This window comes from Balaenoptera physalus (genome assembly GCF_965194825.1).
Source record: "Balaenoptera physalus genome assembly, chromosome: 1".
Lineage (NCBI taxonomy): Eukaryota > Metazoa > Chordata > Mammalia > Artiodactyla > Balaenopteridae > Balaenoptera > Balaenoptera physalus.
The window spans coordinates 45,968,421-45,986,986 of record NC_138882.1 but is presented as its reverse complement, the minus strand read 5'-3'; the positions used below and the strand labels follow the sequence as shown (position 1 = coordinate 45,986,986).

At 38.5% G+C, this 18,566-nt stretch overlaps 1 long non-coding RNA gene across 4 annotated transcripts in view; it reads right to left on the bottom strand.

The window, feature by feature from the left end:
- The window catches only part of LOC309666450, a 42,094-nt gene extending 25,789 nt beyond the window's left edge, over positions 1-16,305 (bottom strand). For 3 of the 4 annotated variants that reach the window (XR_014267114.1, XR_014267115.1, XR_014267116.1), the window contains exon 1: positions 771-16,305. This is a non-coding gene — a long non-coding RNA (uncharacterized lncRNA). The remainder of the gene's footprint in view (positions 1-770) is intronic. The other variant, XR_014267117.1, reaches the window with a different exon arrangement.
- Between the last annotated feature and the right edge of the window lie 2,261 nt (positions 16,306-18,566).

Below are 18,566 nucleotides of genomic sequence, written 5' to 3'. Positions count from 1 at the left end.
CAGGGCTTATCATTGATATATGACATATACTGAGTTCCTGGCTCAGGGCTTGTATATATTTGTCCAGTGGATGGATATTCCTTGTAGGAGAGGAAAGGTCCTGACTAAGTTTATCTGATTAGCTAAGTAATGTGAATAGATAGTGTTCGTGACCAAAGAGAGTATGACTAGAGGAAGACATTCATGATAGGCACATGGTAATGAAACGGAGGGATTGTGCTGCACATCTGCATACAGATGCTGAGAACCCCACTAGAAATACTGAATCAGGATTTTTGGAGAACAGGGCCCAGGAATATGCATTCCCCCACCTTCCCACCCCCAGACTCCACAGGATATTTAGACACAGCCACCATTGGGAATTATTCCAACAAAAGTAAGTTTACTAGAACAGGCTTGAATGTAGTGCTTCCTGGGTATGTGGAGAGACAATGAATGCTTATTGACTGATGGATTGAATGAATGAATTAATCAGGGACTACCTAGAACTTGAGTTCTTAATTATAGTTACAGCCTTGCTGCCCCCATTGCATTCAAGCCTGGATGTCTTTACCAGCACTACCAGATCCTCAGCTGTAATCTGGAGCATCAGGAGAAGACAGGAAGAGCAAGGAGGAGATAAGCAGAAAATGTCAGCTGAAATAGCATCTTGGGATGTTTAGGGTTCCATCTAGCCTCCCCCTCTTCCCAAAAAAGAGGCAGATTGACATCCCATCTCCCCAGCTGGCTGATGGCATGTGCATGACTGAAAGTAATTAACGGCTTCTTACCAGGATCAGCCTCAGAGCAGGAAAATTGATGATAAAATGGTGCATGTGACAGAAATGTGGTCTTGCAGGACCCCCAGAGGAGCTCCAAATCAGATCAGCTGTCCTTCATTAATCAAAAGTTGGCTGTAGCTCACTCTTCTATTTGGAATGAGTCTAACCTTCCATCATTACGGATGAGCGGCAGGTTCATGAATAAGGTTTTAGCACGAAACTGGGTACACGCTTGTTATTGTAATCTCAGCCTGTGAAAGGAAATGTCTTAAAGGCCGAATCAAGCTCATGATCTGCAGTCCCACATTTAGAGTGCGTTAGCGCCTTCTCCTTTATTCTTGGATTGCGTTCCTCTTTCTTCCCATGCAAATTGTGGCTGGTGCTCCGTGAGTGTGCCCTTATGCATTCAGCTGGAATCTCCAACGATAAGCCAGGACTGGGGATGGTCTTCAAGGAAGAAGCACTTGCAGAGGGGAGAACTTGAGATCCGTGCCATTTAGTTGAACACTGTGGAAGCGCTCTGCAGCAGAGAAATTCATGGAGACATATTATTAACCCCACTTTATAGATGAAGAAACTGAGATTCCAAGATGCTGAGAAATTTGCCTAAATTTACATAGGCAATAATGTAGGGGAGTAATCAGTAGAGGGTGAGGGGTAGAGGAGTGGAGGGGAAGGCACAAAAGAAGAGAGGGTGTGAAAGGTCAGTCATAAAGCAAGGGGCGTTGAAAAGAATGAGGAGAAGAAGGATTAAATGAGTGCAGGGGTTTTTTGGTTTCATTTTGGGGTTTTTTGGGGTTTTTTGTTTGGTTGTTTGTTTGTTTGTTTTACTGTACCCTATTCACCTGGAGTTCAGTTATAAATCATCTGAAGTTTTGATCAGTTATCTCTATACTCATTGCTGGTTTAGAGTCTTGTCTCTAAATAACACAGTGCCAGAAGCCCAGTAGGGGAAATTCTTTGGGTAGAGCCAGCTAAGGTCTGTGCCAGATCAAACACACATAGAATTAGATCCAACCAGGGGACTAGACATTCTCTACTGCTGGTATCAAGTCAACGTGTACTCAGTCTGGATAAAGCTGTTCCCTGACCCAGCACCTCCCTCTTATACACTCACCAGTCAAGGATCACGCACATTCCAGGAACCATGTGTCTGTGACCTCCTCAGCCTGTCATTGCTCTGTGTCCCTTGCTTCTCACTGCAGCAAGTTGGACCCTGAGTCACATCACATGAGGCAGTCAGAAAAAATGTTCTGTTTGACAAACGTTCCTGCCACATACTATGCATGCTCTGCTATAGATAAAAGAAATGTGACAGGAAAGTACTCAAAATAGTAATGATCTATTTCTTCCTGGATTTTCTTGTACAGGTTGAACTCTAAAAGTAAGTTTAAAATAGCTGCACTTCTTATACACCTGGACTGAGATTTACTGCCTATTAAATAATCTTCAGCCATTAAGAATTTGGTGCTACACCTGTGAAATTTTAAAACTGAACAAGTCTAATAGTTTCAGAAGACTAATAGTTATGCAAACATTAGAGGGGATTAGAGTTTGTTTATGGTACCTTTACAACTCCCTGGAAAGTAAATATTAAAACTGTGTTTTCAATTAGGGACCTTGTTTTCACTAACCAGGTCCTTCAAGAGAGCATCAGGGAGCTGACTGTACATTTAATGAAAGTCTGTGAATTGCCATAGTTTGTATTTCTAGAGAAATTTTTGTCATCTGGGACCACAATCGTGACAAGAGACTAATATGTGTCTTAAGGTCCCAACCTTTGAATTTAACTGCATTATAATTATATTTTTTCTTTGGCAGTAAGGAAGAAAGACTCAGAAATATCTCTTCTAAGAATGACAGTTTGTATTGTGCTTTTTAGAAAAATCGTGCTCATATTGTTGATCATAATGTTCTCTGCCTATCTTCTCAAAGCTGTCGTCCATCCTGGAAACTACCTGCTTTGATGAGCACCAGTTAAGAGGCAAACTAGGTCAGAATTTTGACTGGGGATTGTGAAAAGCACAGCAAAAGCTGTGTAACTCAAGAAACCCTAAATAAAATTAATCCTCTATAAATAATGGCATGCAAAGATACCTGGTAGTGAAATACTACAGTTGCTCTATGAGAGCATTTGAAATAGATTTTTTTTTTTTTATCTTCCTGGTCTCTAACCCTTTATCCTTCTGAATTATTAGTGTCACTTGAAACCTTACCAGAATGTCTGTCTGCTCTCTGTAGGAATTGGTTCTCCAAAGTAATCAAATAAACTCCCTTAACTAGAAGAAGCTGGTTAACCATTATGTGGATAGAACATTGTAACCAAGATGGGACAGCTTCTCTCTGTCCACCAATGTCTGCCACCAGTAGGCCTCTGCCTTGTGACTACGACTTCCTATCCATAAATGGAGTAATCCAGCTTATTTTATTTAAGAGGGTTTGTATGATTATTTTGGAGACATTTTCAAGTGCTATGATCTGTCTCTCCGTCCATCCATCCATCGATCCATCCATCCAACCAATAAATATTTACTAACCATTTAGTATGTTCAAGCCACTGGGCATATACTGGTGAGAAAGACAGGATAGACAGGGTTTCTGACTTCAGGGAGCTTATAATGGAGCAGCAAAGGAACACAATTAAAAAAGCAAATATAAATAATAGAAGAAGTGTTCTGATAGAGGAAGAATAGGAGACCGTGGGAACACACCGCATAAACACGTAACCTGTGAGACGCTCTCACAGGGGAAGTGATGTCTGAGTTGAAACTTGAGGCTGAGCGGGAGGAGGTCAGCCCAAGAGCAGGCAGAGCCTTGTTCTGGCAGGAGAATTAGCCGACAGGGAGAGAGAGTCATGGGTGGTTGGGGAGCTGAAATGTTGGAGTTCAGGGAGAGGAGTAACAGGAAATGGACCTGCAGAAATAAGGAGGTGTCTACCTACCTCTCCTGAGGAGCCTTGAAAGAAATGCTAATGAGACTGGACTTCATCCTAAGACAGTTGTAGGGTTTGGAGTAGGGAAACAACACAATTAGATTTCCATTTCACAAGGATTACCTTGGCTGCAGTGTAGGGAATAGAGGCAAGACTGAAGGCAGGGGGACCACTTGATCATCATAGTCTTGACAAAGGACAGAGGTGGCCTGGACAGTGTAGCTGTAGTAGGGAATGGAGAGATGTAGGGAGGCAAATAACAGGATTTAGTGGCAGACACTATGTGGGAGATCAGGGACATGATAAATCCTTATGATGCTGAGCCCGGATTCTCACGGGAAAAGATGTGAGAAGCATGAAGTGCAGGGATTTTCTGGAGCTTGGAACCAATTGTCACTTGGATTCTGTGTTTGATCTTTTCTTTTTGGACTTGAAACTCCAGGAGGATAGAAATCATGCAGTGTACTTTCTCCCTACCCAATTGGTATCATGAAAGAGATCACAGAAAAACTGGGTTTGAGTCACAGTTTTGCAATTCAGTAAATTTGAGATATCAGGCAAAATACTTAATGTCTAATCAGAGCCCACTTCAGGCCCCAGGAAGACAATGGTGAACAAGAGTGAAATCTTTTACTTTTATGAGCTCTAGCTGAGGAGACAGACAATAAGCAAATAAATAGAAAACTAGATAATTACAAATTGTGATAAGTGCTATGAAGGAAATAAAAAAGGATCATGAGATAGAGCTAAAGAATGAGAATTGGTCAGTCACTAAAGGGCTGGCGGAAAGGCATTACAAGCAGAAGGGACAGCAAGTGCAAAGCCTGCCAATGGGAAAGAGCTTGGTGGGTCAAGTAACAAGCACTCACGGAGGCAGGCCTTGTAGGCTAAGAGGAGGTTACATTTTATTCTCAGAGCAAGAGAAACCATTAGTGCATTTTAAGCAAGGCAATCAGCATATCCAGATTTACATTTTTATAGTGTCATTCTGGCTGCTAAATGGAGAATGAGTTGGAGAGGGAGAAAGTAAAGAGATCAGCTAGGAGACTATTACAGCTGTCCAGGAAAGATAAAAGTAGCTCAAATAATAATAAGTAATGGGTCTATAGCACTTACACTCTTTTTAGAATTTTATTTTCATAGATAATTTTGGGTAAGTTTTGGATAAAAAAACACTGAAAATGTTTTACTTAATTTATAAATTTCCATCACTTTATTATAAAAATACAGAAAACATGAAAAAAATTACAGAGTGTTACAGTACATACCTACCTCAAAGATTCTAAAATAACCATTTACTATTCTCACTTTGTCACATGTCTGTTCCTCTAATCATCCCTCTATCAGGCCATCTTATTTTTTTGATGCATTTCAAAGTAAGTGCAGGTATCAATACACAACCCATAAACACTGCAGCATGAATAAACTTAACTAGGAATCTGAATTTTTTATGATTCTTTTTTTCTTTTGTGATGAAACATACATATTTGTAATGCACAAATATAAATGTACTATTTGACACATTTGCCAAATGCATATAGCAATGTATGCCCTATTTTCTCACCTTTTCTTTTGGCATCCCAGTGACACTTTATGAGACTTTTGATATTATTCCACAGGTCCCTGAGGCTCTGTAAACTTTTTTCAATCTTTTTTGTCTCTGTTATTCAGGTTGGATAACCTATTGATCTATCTTCAAGTGCACTTTGCTTTGTCATCTTCAATCTTCTGTTAATCTCATTCAGTGATTTTTAAATTTTTTTAGCTTTTTATTTTTCAGTTCAAGAACTTCTTTTGATATTTTGTTACAGTTTATGTTTCTCTGCCAAATTTTCCTGCTCTTTTATTCATTATGTATTTTTCTTTGTAATATTATGCATAATTATAATAGCTGCTTCAAAATCCTTGTCTACTAATTTGAACATCTGCATCTGCATCACTTTAGGGTTATTCTCCATTGATTGCCTTTCCTTTTGAATTTGGTTTGTATTTTTCTGTTTCTTTGTATATAAAGTAATTTTGGATTGTCTCCTGGACATGTGGATAATATTTTGTGTAGACTCTGGATTCTGTTAATTTCTTCAGAAGAGTGTTGATTTTTTTCAACTTAAGTAAAATAAAAACAAGAGCTACCTGTTCCTAACCTAAAAACTCCAGTTTCTTTTGTAAGCAGTCTACATATGTTGACTGATTAATTTTCACAACCTATCAATCCTATCAGATAGGCCATTTTGTAGGTGAGGAACCTGAGGCACAGAGAAGTTAGGTAACTTGCCCTTACAGCTAGTAAGTGGAGGAGCTCCAGAGTCTGACCTTCCAATACTTCTTAAAGTGGGGTGCTAGCAGTGGATACAGAAATAGGTGCACAGATCTGAAAATTATTAAGAAGTTAGAGGACTTCCCTGGTGGCTCTGTGGTTAAGAATCCACCTGCCAATGCAGGGGACATGGGTTCAAGCCCTGGTCCGGGAAGATCCCACATGCCGCAGAGCAACTAAGCCCGTGCGCCTCAACTACTAAGCCTGCGCTCTAGAGCCCGCGAGCCACAACTACTGAACCCATGCGCAGCAACGAAAACCCAATGCAACCAAATAAAAAAAAAATTAAAAAAAAAGAAGTTAGAGTCTCTCCAAGACTTGGAGAGATTATGTATGAGAGAGTGATGGAAAGAGAAGAATCTAAAAGCATTCTGGACTTTTGGCTTGAGCAATGGCTAAATGGTGATAAAACTTACTGATGTGATGAAAACTGGAGGAATACCTAGATTCCATTGTTGTTGGGAGGGGTATAGTATTTTAGATTTGTTGAGTTTGAAATTTTATTAGACATTCAAATAGAGTTGTCTAGTAGGCATTTGAGAATATGAGTCTGGAGTTTGGGAGTGGGTTGATTAGGGCTGTAGATACAACTTTGGTAGTTGTCAGCACATGGGTATCCTTTAAAGTCTCTGGACTGAATGAGGTAAATAAGGCAAAAGTACAGCTAGAGAAGAGAAGATGGCTGGGGGAAAATTCCCAAGACACTTAAACACTAAGAAACTGGGAAGAATTTGGCAAAAGAAACTAAGAAAGAGCAGCTAGTAATTCTGAAGGAAATCCAGGAAAACATAGTGTCCTGGAAGCCAGGAGAAGAGAAAGTTTTCAGAAGAAAGATGTGGTAACATGCATGAAGTACTGCTGGAATGTTTAGAAAAGATAAGGACAGAAAAGTGTCTATTGGATTTAGCAAATGGAGGTCAATAGAGTAAGAAGGTTGGACATATTGGAGTGGGTTGAAGAATCAATTGTTGAATGAGGAAGTGGAGATAGCAAGTTCTGAATCATTAGTTAATAGGTTTGTAGTGAGTCGAGATCAGAGGAATGAGGCAGAATATTTTATGCAGGCGGGACTGATACAATAGACCCGGAGACATTTATCAACATTAATCATTAACCAAATACCTGATTTAGCCAATTCTTTGGATTGTTTTGAAAATCAAATGATTTCTGCAGAACTCCTCTGTAGACTGTGAACTACTTCAAGAAAATTTTTAGGAGTATTTTTTTTAGGCTTTGTAATTTCTGTGGGTTTTCTTTTTATCTTATATAGTACGTACCTGTTGATCAAGGTCCACATTGATTTAACTTCTTTTGTGTTGTGTTACATAAAAATTGATGTTTAATGAATGCCTTTTCTAAACCATTCCCTTTGAAACTTTGACTAGTTGTTTTATTCCTCTGGATTTCAGTTTTCCCATTTTGAAAAATAGATGATAAACGATGAAGAAATATATTCCTTGTCAGAGATGTCTGAACATATTGCTGAGTGGAATAAGGGTTTAAAAAATAACATATAGTGTATAATTCTGTTTTTGAAAAACTATATATATACATCAATGTATTTATCTCATTCAATTAATTTATTTCATGTATCAATGTCTGGAAATATTTTTAACAGAATAACAAAATGGAATTGTGTTTACCAAAATTTAACAATATGAAATAGTAAAATGAAGAGAATAAAGAAAACAGAACTGTGCAAACATAGATAATAATATTTGATTTCATAAGGTAGGACAAATTTTATCATTTGTGAAGGGATAAGTATCAAAATCAAGATGGCTTATATGGAGTGAAATCCGGCTCAGTTTATTTGAGCCTGAGCACATCAAGGACCATATTAGTTCTGAACTTTCTACTGTTCCTATGTGAAGAAAAAAATCAGCCTGAATCCAGGTGTCTTTTGATCCTTCCTGAAACTTTCCCATTTTCTATATGCCCATCCTTCAAAAGAACCTGCCTCCGTCTATGTTTGCTAATAGTACCAGCTCCACTTCCTGACCCATTTCTATCAGTGACTTCTTTCAGTTCTGGCTTTGAATATTTTGTCAGCTGAATCCTACAGGCTTCCTTTTATTCTGTGCTTTATCGAGAGTATGCTGAGTCCCAGCTCAGTGTCAGTTTTGGAACACAGACTTCCTGCCTGGCTCTGTAGGACAAATGCTACTGTGCCAGGTTTTTTTGTTTTGTTTTGTTTTTTGTGGCTGTCTTCCACTGTATCTGCAGTGGCCAATGGTAAGCATCGTGTTCTGGTGCCCCCTGATGCAGTCTGCCACTTGCCCAACTGTACCTTGGCTTACATCCCTGTGTTCCAGTGTTTTTGTGATTGTCCTTTTTGGATTAGAAGTACCTTATAGGAAATTGGTAACTCTTGCTTATTTTTGACTACTGGGAAAAGAGTCATAAGAGCCTCAATCCAAAAAAAATAAAAATACATCTTGTAATTTTTTCAGTGGTTTTCTTTGTTTTTAAAGGTTACCTGAAGGTGAAGGAGTTGAAGGACATTTTCTTGGGCTGTTTACTCTGCCTCAGGTGCCCTTTCCTCTCCTTTCTCCTCATCTAGTGCAGTTCTAACTTCAAGGTCCAGTTGAAATCTCAGCCACTCCATGAAGACTCACCACCCCTGCCTTAGGGATCTGCCCTTTCTCTGTGTTCTGGTAACACACAATGTCTACACTAGTTTTTTCAAACTTAACGTGTACTGCCTGTCTGTCAAATATAAGCTTTGTCTTCCCAATTAGACTATCAGCTTTGTCTTTCCCTCACTGATTCTAAGTACAGGCTCTGGAATAAGAGTTCCTGGACTCCTGGCTGCATCACTGGTTAGCTGTATGACCTTGTTCAAACCATTTACCATCTCTATGCCTTAGGCGCCTTCATTGTTCAATGTGATAATAGTATCTATCTTTTAAGGTTGTTGGGAGAGTTAAATGAAATTATACACGTAACATGTTTATATAGTGTTTGGCACATAGCTAGTCTTCAATAATTGTTATATTTGTATGGTTACTGTTATTTAACTCCTGAGATTAAAAGAACTGGAGAAACAGTTATGAAACAGGCAATATTCTACAGAAATGGTTTCTGCCATAGTAGAGTTTAAATTCTAAACCTTAGTAACTAATTACTCAATTATTTATTTAAATACTACTCTTTTAATAAGTACAGAGTGCTCTGAGCACCTTGGAGGGTTTGGGAAAGTTCCCCTGGGGAAGTGATAAATGAATTTAGATATGGAAAAGGAATAAGTGTGAACCAGGTGAATGTCAGGAAGAATATTCCAGGCAAAAGGAACAGCATGTGTGTGGACCCTGAGCTGGAGGAAAGCGTGGAATATGTGAGGAACTGAAAGAAGGCCAGCGCGGCCAGAACACAGTGGTTGAACGAGGAACTGGGTTTTATGTCTTGTCATTTTCCTGATATCTTGTGCCTATATATTGAAGAGCTTGATTAATACTTGTTAATGGCGTAGTCTACATGGGTAAAGCTGGTTCATCTGATTCTTTTAGGCATCACATGAAAGCGGTTTTCTGGGTAAGTGGTGCATCAGTAAGGGTCCAATCAGGAAAATAGAAACCACATTGGACATTTCAGCAGTGAGAATTTAAAAGACGAGTTGGTTACACAGGTACTGGAGAAATGAGTAGGAAGAGAGAACATCAGAGTAAGAGAGGGAGTGACTATAAGAAGCTACTACATCTCCAGACCAGAATCTTAAACTTCATCTTTATTGCCTCTCTCTCCCACATCCAGTCTCTCACAAAGTCCTATCTTTATAGCCCAGAGGAGCTAGAACTCAGAACCACGTGTGGGAGGGGGTGAGGGTGGAGGCAGAGGGGCTCTCTAGGTGCTGCCAGCAGGTGCTGGTACCTCGGGAGCTTGGAAAAGCTAGGAAGACTTCTCAGTTGGTGCTGCTACCTATACCTCTAAGAATGAATCGTTCATGTTAGTTCTAAGAATACTGAGATAAAGCAGGACACTGAGGCCATATGCCCATCACAGGGTGGAGCGCCACTGCTAAGACAACAGTGATAGAACAGGAAGAGAGCAGAAAGGAGCTTACCTTCTAGGCTCCCTCTAGCGGCCACTATTGGTGGAAAATGATAGGGGATCAACAGGCAAAGCAGAAATGTGATTTGCAGAATCCTAGCCCCAGCATCAAATAACGTAGTGTAGAAGGGTGGATGTCAGTTTTTATCTAGGTAAAAACAAAGGAGGTGAGCCTTGATAATCGGACATCAAGGGTGACATGATTTTGCTTTGGATAGCATCTGAATCTCTAATTTCTGACCTTTAGCATATAGCAAGTTATTTTGAAAGACTGCAGACAAAAATATTCCATTAACTCTTTCTTTGGAAGTAATGAAGATGAATTCCTCTGCTAATGCAGAAACATAGAGAAAACGTCTTTTAAGTTTATGCCACTCCAGTCTCTGAAGTGGAAATGTATGTGTATATGTATGCATATATATGTATACGTATGTATATCTATACATATACATATGTATGTAATACATACATATACATACACATTCATATTTAAGTGTATGATATTTAAATGTATATTTTAAATTATTGAAAAAGAACAAGATCTCATTCCGGGACTTAAAGCTATTGGAAACTAGCACACACATTCATTAAAATACTGAAGGTGATTACACAGGTTGCTTTCAGATACCAAAAGGTCTTGCCATCTATCAGATCTCTTGCTTGTATACTCCGGGGAAATCTCTGCTTCCCCACTTTTCCCTTGGTGGTTGACTGTAGAATCCCTGGGATTTGGAGAATCACATGTGCCTTTTCTCCCAGTCTGTGACCTAGGCTTAATTAAAGCCAATTAGGCTGATGAAGCTGAGCAGGTACCACCTAGAGACCTTTTTATTACTCCCCCTGCTCCGAGCCCCATGGTGTGGAATATTTTGTCACCTAAACCACGAACAATAGGTTATCAGTAATTTCTCAATATTTGTGAATAACAATATTCTTAAAAGTTAACCACCGTTTTGATACTAAGTTGACTGAATTCAACTTAGCAAATGGATGTTTTAGTCATCCCAAGCAGTTCTAACAAAGACTAAAAGGTGATGTTCATTGGATATTTTGGAATATTAAAAATAATGATTGGATTGCCCAATACTACTTTGAAGTACCTTAAAATACACAGTTTTAGACATAATTAAGTTTTTTCATGTGTCCTATATTAAAAGATGTGTTTGCATGGAAGGTCTATTTAATGCAAAAGTGCGACTTTTGATCAATTCCTCTTGGTCAATGACAATAATTGAATTCAGTTCTTTAGTTCCTTTATTTCAACTCCTATATTTCTCCAGAGAGTTAGTGAAATAAGTACTTAAACTGGTGTGGAAAGAATGAACTTTCCACTTAAAAGGGGCATTGAAATGTTATTTATCATTCAAATTGACTCATCCGTCTCAAACATTCATTTCCTGAAAATAATCCCTTGGTGTTGTTTGTATAACTGAAACCTTATTATTTTATTTCACATACTTTCCCTGTTCTGATTTTCAGCATTAGAAAGCAATAATAACCTTGATGAAAGATAATTCCTGTAGATCATTATTCCATGGCCAGTTTTAGCTGGCCATTAATCCCTCAGTAATGCCACATACTTTGATTTTGTTGCTTAAATCAACACAAACCAGAATTACTGGCAGTCACAAACATCTGAGAATTCAGTGTTCAACTGTAAAACAAAATGCAGCTTTTATCAGAAACACAAAATACAATAAACAGATAAATATATTTATTTCTCAAAAATATGGTCTTGTTATAGGTTCCTGAAAAATTACCCAGATATCAATTTTTTTAAATAAGTTATGCATTATTTATGTGTTTGTTTCTCTGCTGATAACAATATTTATGTGAGAAACAGGAAAAAAACCCATGGTGCAAACATAACAAATCTTTGATGGGGTTTAGACCTCTTTCCATCTTTAATCTGCATGACATTTGCTGCCTCTTTACAGGATCAATTACGGGTTTGAAAGACCAGTCATCAAAAGTTACCTCATTTATTCTGGATGCTTTGCTTTCTGTTAGAATATATGGCCAAAAAGTGCTGGCTAGTGCCTTATGTTATACAGTTGCATACTTTGATATTAGTGTGTAAAAAGGTAACTTATTAACATAGTGAAGTATAAACATTGGCCTGAATTATGAAACATCATTATTATTTTTTTGTTTGTTTGGTTTTTTTCATCATTATTATTTTTAAAGTAAGTACCAAATTGAAAACAACTTTAAAGTATGTTAATAAAAACCTAGGTACATTTCTGTACCTTTGTTGATGATCCTTAGCTGTTGTCCATCCAACCTCAGCTCTAGTCTGTTTCTAGTCTGGGAAGAAGCTGTTCTTCCTTAACTTGGCCAAAGACCTTTCTGGGGCTTTCTCACTGTGCTGAGGTTTTTAGTAGCTTCACTGGCTTCACTTATATTTCTGCTACAAGATTTAACTTCCTTGCAGATGCAGTCTTCCATTTGTCTTTAGCTTCCTCACTTAACACTACTTAGTTTTCTTTTTATCTAAGTTTCATGTATCAGTCTCTTACTTTCTCCTTAGTGGGGTAGAAAATTGTCCTCCAGATTCACAAGGCTGTTGTTGATGGAGAGAAATTACAGATATGATGTGCCTTTCCCAGGCAGCAGCACACCCAAGTTGACAATCACATTTCTCCCCTCAGCTACATGAAGACTTACTAGTTTCATTTGCCTCTTTTTTTTAATCGTTTATTAAATGCTTATTAGTGTATTAAATATTTACATGCATCATCTTATTTAATTCTCCAGTAATCCGTTTCAGTTGGTATCATTGCTCTCCCCATTTTATAGGTGAGGAGACAGAGGCTTACCTACTACTAGCAAATATATCTCAACCTCTTCTTATTCTTTTTCTTTTTCTTTTTCTTTTTTTTAACATCTTTATTGGAGTATAATTGCTTTACAATGTTGTGTTAGTTTCTGCTTTATAACAAAGTGAATCAGCTATACATATACATATATCCCCATATCTCTTCCCTCTTGTGTCTCCCTCCCTCCCACCCTCCCTATCCCATCCCTCTAGGTGGTCACAAAGCACTGAGCTGATCTCCCTGTGCTATGTGGCTGCTTCCCACTAGCTATCGGTTTTACATTTGGTAGTGTATATATGTCCTGGGACAAAGTGAGAGAGTGGCATGGACTTATATACATTTGCCTCTTCTTAAAGAAAACTACTCTGAGCTTCTTTTCTCCTTTCTTGACAAATTGCTTAGTTGAGCGTCTGTAAAATGAAATGTACATCACATCAATCCCATAGCAACCCTCATACCCAAGATCTAATATGTTTTCCTTCTGGTCTTACTGAGACCATATATTCTAAGTTAATTATCTAAGTAATATCAGAGTGTAACTTTTAAAACCACTTTGAAACTCTTCCAGAGAGCCAACAAAAGATACAAAGTGGTTTTAAGACAAACTCAAATATTGGGGAAAATATAACTATGTGTAATGGTAGTCTTGGTGGCTAGATTAAGGCAGCTCCTCCCAGTAGTTGTTGGTAGGCAGAGTTGACCTTTGGGGAAGAGGTAGGAAAATTTGCATAGGAGCTAAGGGAATTTATGGGACTGAAGAATCAAGAACCTGGCCCCCTCTCTTCTGAGTTTCAATGTTATTAGAATATCTTCAGTAGACAGAGTTGATGCTAACTGAACTCTTCCAGCAGGAAGGACTCCAAACGTTCCTAAGAAATGTGCAAAAAATTGTCGTGTCCCAATTTTAACACCAAGGTTGCATGTTGGTGGTGCATATCCACAAAATGTACAAAATGTGGATATGGTAGAAGCTACTCTTAGCCCAGCCAGAAACATGCTGGCGGTCATATTTGGATGCAATGACTGAAAATTTGATTATGAACTAAAAGAACTGCAGCAAGAGCCAGCAAAGAAATCATTACAAGTGGACAAGCATCCTGTGGGCATCCAGTGCTCAGTAGTTAAGTGATGGGGCTGCTACTGAACAATTACACTAGTGGTTTTGTTAGACCTCCTGGTTCTCTCCATGTGATATTTGGAAGTAGGAATAGCCACATTGGGCTGAATAAGTAAATTTGAGTAAGTAAACTGAGTAAGTAAACTTGGATAGTTCAGAACAAGTAGTGGTTCCTAAAGGGAAATATTGAGATTCTTGCTGATGAAATAATTAGTTGGTATTACAAAGGAGATATAATTACCTTTGCATTCCAAGCTTGGAAAAGAAGGTCGTATTAGTAATGTATATTTGAAAATGTTAAGATAGTCAAAATTTATTCTGAACTTCAAAAGAATTTGTCCTACATTATGACATTTTTCATATTTGTTATAGTAAACATATTTTTGCAAAGGTATTGCCTCTCCCTTCAAAATTTGTTTATTAATGGCCCTGATTTATCTTTATCTCAACTCTTGCTTCACCTCCCATGGAGTACAGCAAAGCGCCTCATGCAAAATAGGTACTAAATTACACAACTCAATATTAAATTACAGAATGAAAGAACATTTGGAACACCCAGAATATTTTAAATACTGAAAGATTCACACATCTTTACGAGCAATATTTGTTTTATTCAAGAAAATAAATGTTTGGCCCTGAACCAAGATAGCAGAGTAGAAGGACGCGCTCTCACTCCCTCTTGCGAGAACACCAGATCACAACTAGCTGCTGGACAATAATTGACAGGAAGACACTGGAACTTACCAAAAAAGATACCCCACATCCAAAGACAAAGGAGAAGCCAAAATGAGATGGTAGGAGGGGCTCAATCACAGTAAAATCAAATCCCATAACTGTTGGGTGGGGCACTCACAGACTGGAGAACACTTATACCATAGAAGTCCACCCACTGGAGTGAAGGTTCTGAGCCCCACGTCAGGCTTCCCAACCTGGGGGTCTGGCAACAGGAGGAGGAATTCCTAGAGAATCAGACTTTGAAGTCTAGTGGGATTTGATTGTAGGACTTCGACAGGACTGGGGGAAACAGAGACTCCACTCTTGGAGGGCACACACAAAGTAGTCTGTGCATCGGGACCCAGGGGAAGGAGCAGTGACACCAGGGGAGACTGAACCAGACCTACCTACTAGTGTTGGAGGGTCTCCTGCAGAGGCGGGGGGTGGCTGGGGCTCACAGTGGGGACAAGGACACTGGCAGCAGAAGTTCTGGGAAGTACTCCTTGGCTTGAGCCCTCCCAGAGTCCGCCATTAGCCCCACCAAAGAGCCCAGGTAGGCTCCAGTGTTGGGTTGCCTCAGGCCAAACAACCACCAGGGAGGGAACCCAGCCCCACCCATCAGCAGTCAAGAGGATTAAAGTTTTAGTGAGCTCTGCCCACCAGAGCAACAGTCAGCTCTAACCACCACCAGTCCTTCCTATCAGGAAACTTGCACAAGCCTCTTAGATAGCCTCATCCACCAGAGGGCAGACAGCAGAAGCAAGAAGAACTACAATCCTGCAGCCTGTGGAACAAAAACCACATTCACAAAAAGATAGACAAGATGAAAAGGCAGAGGGCTATGTACCAGAAGAAGGAACAAAATAAAACTCCAGAAAAACAACTACATGAAGTGGAGATAGGCAATCTTCCAGAAAAAGAATTCAGAGTAATGATAGTGAAGATGATCCAGGACCTTGGAAAAACAATGGAGGCAAAGATCGAGAAGATGCAAGAAATGTTTAACAAAGACCTAGAAGAATTAAAGAACAAACAAACAGAGATGAACAATACAATAACTGAAATGAAAACTACACTAGAAGGAATCAATAGCAGAAAAACTGAGTCAGAAGAACGGGTAAGTGACGTGGAAGACAGAATGGTGGAATTCACTGCTGTGGAACAGAATAAAGAAAAAAGAATGAAAAGAAATGAACACAGCCTAAGAGACCTCTGGGACAACATTAAACACAACAACATTCGCATTATAGGGGTCGCAGAAGGAGAAGAGAGACAGAAAGGACCAGACAAAATATTTCAACAGATTATAGTCGAAAAATTCCCTAAGATGAGAAAGGAAATAGCCAACCAAGTCCAGGAAGCTCAGAGACTCTCATACAGGATAGACCCAAGGAGAAACACGCCGAGACACATAGTAATCAGACTGGCAAAAATTAAAGACAAAGAAAAATTAGTGAAAGCAGCAAGGGAAAAATGACAAATAACATACAAGGGAACTCCCATAAGGTTAACAGCTGATTTCTCAGCAGAAACTCTAGAAGCCAGAAGGGAGTGACATGATATACTTAAAGTGATGAAAGGGAAGAACCTACAACCAAGATTACTCTACCCAGCAAGGATCTCATTCAGATACAATGGAGAAATAAAAACCTTTACAGACAAGCAAAAGTTAAGAGAATTCAGCACCACGAAACCAGCTCTACAACAAATGCTAAAGGAACTTCGCTAAGTGGGAAACACAAGAGAAGAAAAGGACCTACAAAAACAAACCCAAAACAATTAAGAAAATGGTCATAGGAACATACATATCGATAATTACCTTAAACGTGAATGGATTAAATGCTCCAACCAAAAGACACAGGCTTGCTGAATGGATACAAAAACAAGACCCATATATATGCTGTCTACAAGAGACCCACTTCAGACCTAGGGACACATACAGACTGAAAGTGAGGGGATGGAAAAAGATATTCCATGCAAATGGAAATCAAAAGAAAGCTGGAGTAGCAATACTCATATCAAATAAAATAGACTTTAAAATAAAGAAAGTTACACGAGACAAGGAAGGACACTACATAATGATCAAGGGATCAATCCAAGAAGAAGATAAAACAATTATAAATATATGTGCACCCAACATAAGAGCACCACACTACATAAGACAACTGCTAACAGCTCTAAAAGAGGAAATCGACAGTAACACAATAATAGTGGGGGACTTTAACACCTCACTTACACCAATGGACAGATCATCCAAACAGAAAATTAATAAGGAAACAGACACTTTAAATGACACAATAGACCAGAGAGATTTAATTGATATTTTTAGGACATTCCATCCAAAAAACAGCAGATTACACTTTCTTCTCAAGTGTTCATGGAACATTCTCCAAGGTAGATCACATCTTGGTTCACAAATCAAGCCTCAGTAAATTTAAGAAAATTGAAATCGTATCAAGCATCTTTCCTGAGCACAACGCTGTGAGATTAGAAATGAATTACAGGGGAAAAAACGTAAAAACACACAAACACATGGAGGCTAAACAATACATTACTAAATAACCAAGAGATCACTGAGGAAATCAAAGAGGAAATCAAAGAATACCTAGAGACAAATGACAATGAAAACACGATGATGCAAAACCTATGGGATGCAGCAAAAGCAGTTCTAAGAGGGAAGTTTATAGTAATAAAATCCTACCTGAAGAAACAACAAACATCTCAAATAAACAATCTAACGTTACACCTAAAGGAACTAGAGAAAGAAGAACAAACAAAACCCAAAGTTAGCAGAAGGAAAGAAATCATAAAGATCAGAGGAGAAATAAATGAAATAGAAACAAAGAAAACAATAGCAAAGATCAATAAAACTAAAAGCTGGTTCTTTGAGAAGATAAACAAAATTGATAAACCATTAGCTAGATTCATCAAGAAAAAGAGGGAGAGGACACAAATCAATAAAATTAGAAATGAAAAATGAGAAGTTACAACAGACACTGCAGAAATACAAAGCATCCTAAGAGACTACTACAAGCAACTCCATGCCAATAAAATGGACAACCTGGAAGAAATGGACAAATTCTTAGAAAGGTATAACCTTCCAGGACTGAACCAGCAAGAAAGAGAAAATATGAACAGACCAATCACAAGTAATGAAATTCAAACTGTGATTAAAAACCTTCCAACAAACAAAAGTCCAGGACCAGATGGCTTCACAGGTGAATTCTATCAAACATTTAGAGAAGAGCTAACACCCATCCTTCTCAAACTCTTCCAAAAATTTGCAGAGGAAGGAACACTCCCAAACTCATTCTATGAGGCCACCATCACCCTGATACCAAAACCAGACAAAGATACTACAAAAGAAGAAAATTACAGACCAATATCACTGATGAATATAGATGCAAAAATCCTCAATAAAGTACTAGCAAACAGAATCCAACAACACATCAAAAGGATCATACACCTTGATCAAGTGGGATTTATCCCAAGGATGCAAGGATTCTTCGATATACGCAAATTAATCAATGTGATACACCATATTAACAAATTGAAGAATAAAAACCATATGACCATCTCAATAGATGCAGAAAAAGCTTTTGACAAAATTCAACACCCATTTATGATAAAAACTCTCCAGAAAGTGGGCATAGAGGGAACCTACCTCAACATAATAAAGGCTATTTATGACAAACCCACAACAAACATCATTCTCAATGGTGAAAAACTGAAAGCATTTCCTCGATCAGGAACAAGACAAGGATGTCCACTCTCATCACTATTATTCAACATGGTTTTGGAAGTCCTAGCCAAGGTAATCAGAGAAGAAAAAGAAATAAAAGGAATACAATTTCGA